Here is an 11,247-nt window from a genome sequence, read left to right on the forward strand (position 1 = left end):
TCCTGGAACATCGAACATCTTCGTAAGTTTTACACATGAGGCGCGGTTGCCGGGGCTCCCAGCAAACCATCTTTTGTACAAGCCTTGCCGACAAGGCATGTAACCCTTTGTACAGAGCCAGGAGCAGACCTTGAGCATGAATAAATGAAGCGCTGGCGCCCTAAGTTTTTGCATGCATGCTAGATTGAGTCTCTCACTTTGGTAGGGTTGATAGTGCTCAGCGAAAACTAACCCCTAGCATAGAGGTCGAGTGTGTGTCTTTCCGTCCTTTCCAGTCCTTTCTTTGGTTCGCAGGCTGCACAGGCGTTTCTGCCAAGCCATTTAAGAGCAGGGAGATGGACTGATGTCCTCGACCCCGACAAGCCATTGCCGGGGGCTGCAGATTCAAGTATCCAACCACGGCAAGCCAAGGTTGCCGGGGGCTGCAGATTCAGATAAGTCTTTTATCCCCTGTTATGCATTTTTCGTATGGAACTGGGACCTATGAAACCTCGTTTATTCGCGGGCCACCGTGCTCCCCCTTTCATGTGCCCAAGAACTATTCTCTAGGCCGGAACTTGGTTGTAGTTGCGGTGACAAGGAAACAAACGAAGGCCTAATCCTATTTCGCCATGCCTCCGCCAAGAGCGTGAGTATGGTCGTGCTATGAAGTGAGGGGACGGTGAGGCCTGTTGCCGGGCAACAATGTTTATCTTAGGAATAACAAGGATTCATTCCTTGGCATGGGCCTCGCTCACGCACAAAGAACCCGACAAGCACCCTTTTTCATTAATACATTCCAAACAAGTACAATTACTACAGAATGTAAACATGAGCAAGGGGATTACAAGGTTTAAATCTGACAAGTGCCCGCAGGCATACAAACTAAAAAAGATAAGTGCCCCGTGATCCCCGTTCTTGCCCCTTCCCTCCCAGGTGCGGCAGGTGAAGGCAAAAAGGAGGCGACGGGGAACGCGTCGATGGAGAGCTTGACGAGGAAGACCCTCGGCAGGGCGCGTGGCCGAGGGAGGAGGGCGGTGCGGTCAGTCGGAGTCGGCGTCCTCCCGCTTGACGCCCTCGTTATCGCAGTTGCTGTCCTCCTCGTCACTCCCGCTCGAGGAGGAGTCTTCATCATCGGAGGAGCTCTCCACGCAACACCTTAGGCGAGTTCCCAAGTGCCCAAAGACCTTGTTGGAGAGCAGCCGTTCTCCATCAATTTGAAGTGGAGAACGAGCCCCTCCGACAGGCTATGGGCACGAGCGAAGGTTTTCCATCCACGACGAAGATACATAACGTGGGGGGCGGGGAAGTCGACGTCGACCCACATGCTGCCATTCCCGCAGCCCCTCATATGCAGCCTCAAAGCCTGTGGCGGGTCGAGCTCCATCTCCCAAGCGAACGGAGTAGGGAGACGAAGACGACGGCGCACTCGCCTGTGCAGCCTGATGAAGAACTCACGGGGCTTGTCTCCGACATGGCCCTCCATTGGGGAAGGGGCCGCTGACGGAGGCGAGGCCGGTGCGCCGCCCCGTCCTCCTCTTCCCCGAGCGCCACGGCGGCCTCGGCCTCGCCCCTCCCCCTTCCTCTCACGCCCGGCTCCACCGCCACGAGCTCTTGGGAAGGAGGGGCACACTGTCGGGCAGAGACCCTCGTCGCCGCCATCTGCTACCTCTTGAGCACTACGTTGGTTTTCCCTTGAAGAGGAAAGGGTGATGCAGTAAAGTAGCGTAAGTATTTCCCTCAGTTTTTGAGAACCAAGGTATCAATCCAGTAGGAGACCACGCTCGAGTCCCACGCACCTACACAAACAAATAAGAACCTCGCAACCAACGCGATAAAGGGGTTGTCAATCCCTTCACGGTCACTTACGAGAGTGAGATCTGATAGATATGATAAGATAATATTTTTGGTATTTTTATGATAAAGAGAAATAAAGATGCAAAGTAAAATAAATGGCAATAGAAATAGCTAAGTGTTGGAAGATTAATATGATGGAAAATAGACCCGGGGGCCATAGGTTTCACTAGTGGCTTCTCTCAAGAGCATAAGTATTACGGTGGGTAAACGAATTACTGTCGAGCAATTGATAGAATTGAGCATAGTTATGAGAATATCTAGGTACGATCATGTATATAGGCATCACATCTGTGACAAGTAGACCGAAACGATTCTGCATCTACTACTATTACTCCACACATCGACCGCTATCCAGCATGCATCTAGAGTATTAAGTTCATAAGAACAGAGTAATGCTTTAAGCAAGATGACATGATGTAGAGGGATAAACTCATGCAATATGATATAAACCCCATCTTTTTATCCTCGATGGCAACAATACAAATACGTGCCTTGCTGCCCCTGCTGTTACTGGGAAAGGACACCGCAAGATTGAACCCAAAGCTAAGCACTTCTCCCATTGCAGGAAAGATCAATCTAGTAGGCCAAACCAAACTGATAATTCGAAGAGACTTGCAAAGATAACCAATCATACATAAAAGAATTCAGAGGAGATTCAAATATTGTTCATAGATAAACTTGATCATAAACCCACAATTCATCGGATCTCGACAAACACACCGCAAAAGAAGAGTTACATCAAATAGATCTCCAAGAAGATCGAGGAGAACTTTGTATTGAGATCCAAAGAGAGAGAAGAAGCCATCTAGCTAATAACTATGGCCCGAAGGTTTGAGGTAAACTACTCACACATCATCGGAGAGGCTATGGTGTTGATGTAGAAGCCCTCCGTGATCAATGCCCCCTCCGGCGGAGCGCCGCAAAAGGCCCCAAGATGGGATCTCACGGGTACAAAAGGTTGCGGCGGTGGAAATAGGGTTTTGGATCCGTATATGATGTTTCCAGGGTACATGGGTATATATAGGAGGAAGAAGTACGTCGATGGAGCCACGAGGGGCCCACGAGAGTGGAGGGCGCGCCCCCTACCTCGTGGCTTCCTCGTCTGTTGCTTGACATCCACTCCAAGTCCTCTGGATCATGTTTGTTCCGAAAATCACGTTCCCGAAGGTTTCATTCCGTTTGGACTCTATTTGATATCCTTTTCCTTCGAACACTGAAATAGGTAAAAAAACTGCAATTTGGGCTGGGCCTCCGGTTAATAGGTTAGTCCCAAAAATAATATAAAAGTGTATAATAAAGCCCAATAAACATCCAAAACAGAATATAATATAGCATGGAACAATAAAAAATTATAGATACGTTGGAGACGTATCAAGCATCCCCAAGCTTAATTCCTGCTCGTCCTCGAGTAGGTAAATGATAAAAACAGAATTTTTGATGTGGAATGCTACTTAGCATAATTTTCAATGTAACCCTCTTAATTGTGGTATGAATATTCAGATCCGAAAGATTCAAGATAAAAGTTTAAAATTGACATAAAAGTAATAATACTTCAAGCATACTAACTAAGCAATTATGTCTTCTCAAAATATCATGGCCAAAGAAAGTTCATCCCTACAAAATCATATAGTTTGGTCATGCTCCATTTTCGTCTCACAAGAATGCTCTCATCATGCACAACCCCGATGACAAGCCAAGCAATTGTTTCATACTTTAGTAATCTCAAACTTTTTCAACTTTCACGCAATACATGAGCGTGAGCCATGGATATAGCACTATGGGTGGAATAGAATATAATGATGGGGGTTATGTGGAGAAGACAAAAAAAGGAGAAAGTCTCACATCAACGCGGCTAATCAACGGGCTATGGAGATGCCCATCAATTGATGTTAATGTGAGGAGTAGGGATTGCCATGCAACGGATGCACTAGAGCTAAAAATGTATGAAAGCTCAACAAAAGAAACTAAGTGGGTGTGCATCCAACTTGCTTGCTCGCGAAGACCTAAGGCATTTGAGGAAGCCCATTGTTGGAATATACAAGCCAAGTTCTATAACGAAAAATTCCCACTAGTATATGAAAGTGACAAAACAAGAGACTATCTATCATAAGGATCATGGTGCTACTTTGAAGCACAAATATGGAACAAGATAGTAGCATTGCCCCATTTTATTTTATTTTCTTTTTTTGGCCTTTTTTTTCTTTTGGCCTTTTTTTTGGGACAATGCTCTTTGAATGATGATCATCACACTTCTATTTATTTACAACTCAATGATTACAACTCGATACTAGAACAAAGTATGACTATATGAATGCCTCCGGCGGTGTACCGGGAGGGCAATGAATCAAGAGTGACATGTATGAAAAAATTTATGAACGGTGGCTTTGCCACAAATACGATGTCAACTACATGATCATGCAAGGCAATATGACAATGATGAACGTGTCATGATAAAGGAACGGTGGAAAGTTGCATGGCAATATATCTCGGAATGGCTATGAAAATGCCATAATAGGTAGGTATGGTGGCTGTTTTGAGGAAGATATAAGGAGGTTTATGTGTGATAGAGCGTATCGTATCACGGGTTTGGATGCACCGGCGAAGTTTGCACCAACTCTCAAGGTGAGAAAGGGCAATGCACGATACCGAAGAGGCTAGCAATGATGGAAGGGTAAGAGTGTGTATAATCCATGGACTCAATATTAGTCATAAAGAACTCACATACTTATTGCAAAAATCTACAAGTCATCAAAAACCAAGCACTACACGCATGCTCCTAGGGGGATAGATTGGTACGAAAATACCATCGCTCGTCCCCGACCGCCACTCATAAGGAGGACAATCAAAGAACACCTCATGTTTTAAATTTGTTACACAACGTTTACCATACGTGCATGCTACGGGATTTGCAAACTTCAACACAAGTATTTCTCAAATTCACAACTACTCAACTAGCACAACTTTAATATCACTACCTCCATATCTCAAAACAATCATCAAGCATCAAACTTCTCTTAGTATTCAACACACTCATAAGAAAGTTTTTACTAATCTTGAATACCTAGCATATTAGGACTAATTTCACAATTAAAGCAAATTACCATGCTGTTTTGTAGAACTATCAAAATAATATAAGTGAAGCATGAGAGAACAATAATTTCTATAAAACAAATCCACCACCGTGCTCTAAAAGATATATTGAAGCACTAGAGCAAAAACTATATAGCTCAAAAGATATAAGTGAAGCACATAGAGTATTCTAATAAATTCCGAATCATGTGTGTCTCTCTCAAAAGGTGTGTACAGCAAAGATGATTGTGGTAAACTAAAAAGCAAAGACTTAAATCATACAATACGCTCCAAGCAAAACACTTATCATGTGGTGAATAAAAATATAGCTCCAAGTAAAGTTACCGATGGACGAAGACGAAAGAGGGGATGCCTTCCGGGGCATCCCCAAGCTTTGGCTTTTTGGTGTCCTTAGATTACCTTGGGGTGCCATGGGCATCCCCAAGCTTAGGATCTTGCCACTCGTTGTTCCATAATTCATCAAATCTTTACCCAAAACTTGAAAACTTCACAACACAAAACTCAACAGAAAATCTCGTGAGCTCCGTTAGCGAAAGAAAACAAAACACCACTTCAAGGTACTGTATTGAACTCATTCTTTATTTATATTGGTGTTAAACCTACTGTATTCCAACTTCTTTATGGTTTATAAACTATTTTACTAGCCATAGATTCATCAAAATAAGTAAACAACACACGAAAAACAGAATATGTCAAAAACAGAACAGTCTATAGTAATCTGTAATTAACGCAAACTTCTGGAACTCAGAAAAATCTACCAAAATAGGACGACCTATATAATTTGTTTATTGATCTACTGCAATTGGAATCGGTATTTTATCACGTTCTGATGATTTTTAACAATTTATTTCGTGAATAGAAAGTTTCTGGAATTTTCAGTAAGATCAAATAAGTATCATCCAAGAAGATCCTATAGGTTTCACTTGGCACAAACACTAATCTATTATATATAAAAAGTGCTTAATGGCCTCATCAGAAAAAGATAAATAGCCTAGAAATTACCACAATAATTAGAAACATCTAGCCGTTTATTTAACTGACTAAAATTATATAGCCATTAGATTAGATTTATGTGAAAAAATTACCCACCATTGCCATTATAATAAAGAAGAAAACGTTTCACCATATCCTTAGCTAATTAAAACAAAAAATACCATAAGATTATGGGTAACCAATCGTTTTGTCAAAATCGTACTACAAAGAGAGGCACCGCTCAGCGCTCACGTCCTGGTGCTAGGGTTTCTCTGGCAGCGGCTCAGGTTCTCACATCGATGGGGTTGCGCCCAGAAGCCTCAATCAATTCTCCGATGAGTTGTGTGCTGATAAGAGAGGTACGTACATGTATTTCATCTTTCCCTGCTCCATCGATTGTAATTATTGGTGCCTTTTTTTCCCAGATCCCCACGATGTTGTTGACGATGTGATAAATAGCGACGATCCAGTCCAGCCTCTCCTTAATCCCTTTATATCTACTTTTCATGTCATACTAGATCCATCCAACTCTGTAACCCATCTTAAAAAAGGGCGGCCAAGCCAATCGAGTCTCTCTCCTAATCTCTTTCTTTTTTAACCTTCTAAGTGCCTCAGATTTTAGGTTCTGACCATGCATCAATCGAGCTTCTATTTTCGGTCAAGTAATGAATTATTCTCATGATGGTAGATGTACCTGAGGATGGGGTGCATGTATTTGCTGGACTCAAACCGATCTCACAGCCGCCGAGGAAGTGCAGGCTGCCACGGATTGGTGGTGCAATGATTTCTGCTCCATTCAACTGTTAAATTCATCACTAAACCAGGACGATTGGAGTGGCCTTTTCGGTTGCTTGGAAGGAAGCTCAGTCACCTAACCACAAGATTTGAAATTTCAGGTGCGTGTACGTATTCAGTCAGACATGTTATCAGGCATGAATATTGTTAGCTAAATTATCGTAGCTAGCTCCCCCAGAACCAATGTAGAAGATCAGATAACAACTATGTGTCGCTGCTATAATCGAAGTCTTGAATAGAGGAAGACAAAAGAAGTTGCAGCATATACATGCAGTGCAATCTACAAACACACGCACATACATTAGCACTGGAGTAGCTCACGTACACTACAAGTTTGAAGCTGATTGCTTGGAGTTACAAAGAAATAGTGCATGCACATACAACCGACCATATGGAGCTGCACAAAATGTGCACAACTAGCTTCACTCCTAGCCTAAAAGCTATCTGTAGTAACCACGGCAGTTTGTTCCTCTCAACTTCCTGCCTTACAAGGAACTTGCTGCCACTTCTCTACAAAAACCATGCCTACATACTAGATATTTATCGGCATTCAGTTCACTGGTACTGGTAAGTTGCACTTTCCAACATGCAGTAATCAAAACATTTTCTTCAGATTAATAAAATTGATTGGCATATGAGATCTGTAGTGCGTGATACTCATGATTTTTCCCTTGCACTTTACAAAAGTATATGTGGTTTGCCAAGATTGTTTTTGTAAATGCAGGATGTTGAAAGAGTAAACACACCTACATTATAAGAAAATTTGTGCAGTAAAGATCCCTGTAATTCTCCGTAAAAAAGATATTCTTCAAATTACAATGCTTGATATCTACATTTTGCTGGATAGGGTCCTACCAGGACAACTTTCAAGCACCATCAATTGCATTATGTTTTGTTTTCGGACATTTTTTGCTGATTCCGAATATTTTATTTGGAAAAGGGGGCTGTACATGCTTTACAAATTAAGGGTGAATAAATTTCTCCATAAGGTCCGTTACAGACTCCTGTTTTTATAAGTGGGACCCCAGCTATCATAGTTAACGTAATCATGGTTGTCATGATGTTTAATGATCCTTAGGAACTAGATCCTTCTCTAGGCATGAAATACGTTAACCCACCCCTTATTTGACGATTTACACCTTCAACTGACCAGTTATTTCCACCTAGCCAACGATGTTGCTTGGCTTAGCATGCAAGAACTGAGGATGATATATTAATTTCTTAAAGGTGAATGCTAACATATAGATAATTATTACTTACATATTACTATTTGATTTTATCAGGGATTATTGGTTATGAAGCATGCCTTTCGAGTATAATAATGATCAGTTGTAACATACGTTTCCCATTTTAGTCTTTGTTTTTCCTTCAGAGTATACCTATCCAGAAGAATGATGCTTACAAATTTTGCTTTTAGTGTTTCTGGAATGCCATTCTATTTCTGTAAGATACAATACCACGTAACATGGTGAAATATCATCATCATGTCCACCAAAATTTGTCCTTTTCTTACTGATTTATCTGCCATGACAAACTGCGGGCACAGACTGTAATCATACAGCGATAGGACATAGTAATGCAGACAAATTAAAGGAGTACTGGAATGATTGTTGCTATTGTATTTCTGGTATATAATATACTACAGTACAGGAAGTTGTTGTAGTAGAGGAAAATAAAGATTTATTAATCAGATTCAATGGTCATGTTTTCGGCAACCTGGAATCAAACAATAAAAAACAAATATTATACTTTTCACGTTATCGATTCTTTGTGTTAATAGATACAAGAACGATGCTATACACATGGCAATTCCTGAATGATTTTCGGATGATGTAGCACATCAAGCCATCTATGCGTACTGCAAACCTGGACAGCACCGGCTGTCCAATCCTCCGTCATGCAAAGTTCACTTCACAACTGTCATCTGCGTAGTAGTTTCGTAGATACAACACTGCACTTTCTTTTTGTGGTTGTACAACCTGCATATTGGCCATGGACTAGCTTGCGACCTGAAGTCTGGCTATGTGCACTAACTGCTCATGCACATGAGCAGAACACAATTTTAGTTCTAGACATGAAATGTTAAATTATGACTTATTAAAATATTTATGTGTACTAATTTACTATCAGGCAACAGCAAACCATTTAATTATCACACAAACTTATATTCCTCATGTTATGACATAGGCAACTGTCACTCTAGAACATATGATGTGTCATAAAGAAAAATCTATTCTGGCATGATAAGTGGAATACAACACCTCTTAAGCTACAATACCCTAACCTTTTCTCTTTTTCCCTTAACAGTTTGTCCTCGGTTCAGCAAGTTTCTGAGACTAATAATCTCCAAGAGATCTTTCACAAGCCACTCTCTACCCAAGCTTTTGGCCAGTTCCAACAAGTTCAATTAACATTAGCTCACATCACTCTCACGCCTAGCTAGCTAGGATATATGGAGCTACTATTGAAATTCTGCAACCTTTTCTACTGCCAAACTTTACAGAGTTCTAATTCAAGGGGAGAGGGCACACCCCATATTTAAGAAGATTTGGAAATCAGCAGTGTTTAAGAGATACCAAATTTTCTGTTGGTTTCTGATCCAAGATAGGCTCAACACAAGAAGTTTGCTTCTTAGGAAATCATTTCACCTGCCCTCCTACCAATGTGCGCTATGTAATGAGCAAATTGAGACCACATTGCACCTCCTTTTGGACTGCTCATTTGCTCTAGAATGCTGGCACCTGATCACCCCTAATAAGAAGAGGGACACATCTGTCATTCAGGAAATTATGCTGGCTGTGAATGAATTACCAAACGGAGTGGGCATGAACATGTCATTATGAGTTGCTGGCATATTTCGATGCAAAGGAACAACAAGATCTTTAAGCATATATATCCAATCACCACATCATGGAAGCTGCTACACAAGAAATATTTATAGTTGCTACATCATGGAACTAAGCACTAGCTCCTTCAAGTTTTTCAAGACTGGATTGCCACACGTTTGTAGTCTAAAAGATCCTTGAGTAAGACATGTTTCCAAGAGCAGGCATTGGTTAGATGGGCTTGGCGATCTCCTTTTCTTTTTATCCCTTTTGTACATACATTTTTAATTGATTTCAATGAAAATTACCATCGAACAATTGTTATTCGGTCTCTGGCTAAAAAATACTCCCTCTGTAAACTAATATAAGAGCGTTTAGATCACTATTTTAGTATTCTAAATGCTCTTATATTAGTTTACGGAGGGAGTACATGCTAGAAGAACTGAGAAGTCGAGAAGACTACATAATGTGGAAAGTGAAGAATCAGACTGGTGGGACCCAAAAACAGATGACATTTTGTACATGTAGTAGTGTGGATAATGTTATTTTTTTTCTCCAAAGAAAGTAGACACTATTTCTTTCTAGAAAGTGGTCACTCTGAAAGCAAACAGTGTAACATGAAAATATAAGCTAGCAATGATACTGTGGAGTGCACGTGTCTTACCGAGAAAGTTTTACTGGATATGTATAGTACATAAATAAACTAAATCACAAAAATAAATATGTGAATTATGCATGACGTTAGAAAATGCACCTATACCTATAACTACACTTACACCATGACAACTATTAAATTTATGTTTACAGAAAAATATATAGCTAAGCAGCATGAAAAAAAGATAGAAAATAATACCAACATAATTTAAACAACACGAGTGATCATAAAAAATTTAGTATGGCATGCACACTTAGGAAGTAAATGATGAAGGGTAACACATATATTTGTATATCAATAAAAGCCCAAACATGTCGAAGATAAAACTATGTTTGAAATAGTCTTATATTTGAAAATGCCATCACATTTGGTTTTTCTTCTTCTTCTGAAAAATCAAATAATATGCTTTCACCATTTAACTTTATGAAATGCTAGCCCGCGCATCGAGCGGGCCACTTTACTAGTTAAAACATAAAAACAAATCTAACCAGAGGCTAGATCAAATATTTATTCCTAAACAGAAGCAAAAGGCAAAAAAACTAAAATAAAATTGGGTTGCCTTCCAACAAGCGCTATCGTTTAACGCCCCTAGCTAGGCATAAAAGCAAGGATAGATCTAGGTATTGCCATCTTTGGTAGGCAATCCATAAGTGGCTCTCATAATAGATTCATATGGTAATTTAATTTTCTTTCTAGGGAAGTGTTCCATGCATTTCCTTAACGGAAATTGGAATCTAATATTCCCTTCCTTCATATCAATAATTGCACCGATCGTTCTAAGGAAAGGTCTACCAAGAATAATAGGATATGAAGGATTGCAATCTATATCAAGAACAATAAAATCTATGGGAACATAGTTCCTATTTGCAACAATAAGAACATCATTAATTCTTTCCATAGGTTTCTTAATGGTGGAATCCGCAAGGTGCAAGTTTAAAGAACAATCATCAAAATCATGGAAACCTAACAAATCACATAAAGTTTTTGGAATCGTGGAAACACTAGCACCCAAATCACACAAAGCATAGCATTCATGATCTTTAATTTTAATTTTAATAGTAGGTTCCCATTCAT

General features: G+C 40.4%; 1 long non-coding RNA gene across 2 annotated transcripts; it reads left to right on the forward strand.

Annotated features, from left to right (window-relative positions):
* The first annotated feature begins 6,117 nt into the window (after positions 1 to 6,117).
* On the forward strand, positions 6,118 to 9,837 carry LOC109737208 (uncharacterized). 2 transcript variants are annotated; one of them, XR_012204713.1, is made up of 3 exons: positions 6,118 to 6,257; positions 6,324 to 6,794; positions 9,001 to 9,837. It is a non-coding gene; the product is annotated as an uncharacterized lncRNA (long non-coding RNA). The 2 variants fall into 2 exon arrangements; XR_006672034.2 differs by having other exon boundaries at positions 6,122 to 6,257; positions 6,324 to 9,837.
* Positions 9,838 to 11,247: the final 1,410 nt, after the last annotated feature.

This window comes from Aegilops tauschii, chromosome 3, assembly GCF_002575655.3.
Source record: "Aegilops tauschii subsp. strangulata cultivar AL8/78 chromosome 3, Aet v6.0, whole genome shotgun sequence".
NCBI lineage: Eukaryota > Viridiplantae > Streptophyta > Magnoliopsida > Poales > Poaceae > Aegilops > Aegilops tauschii.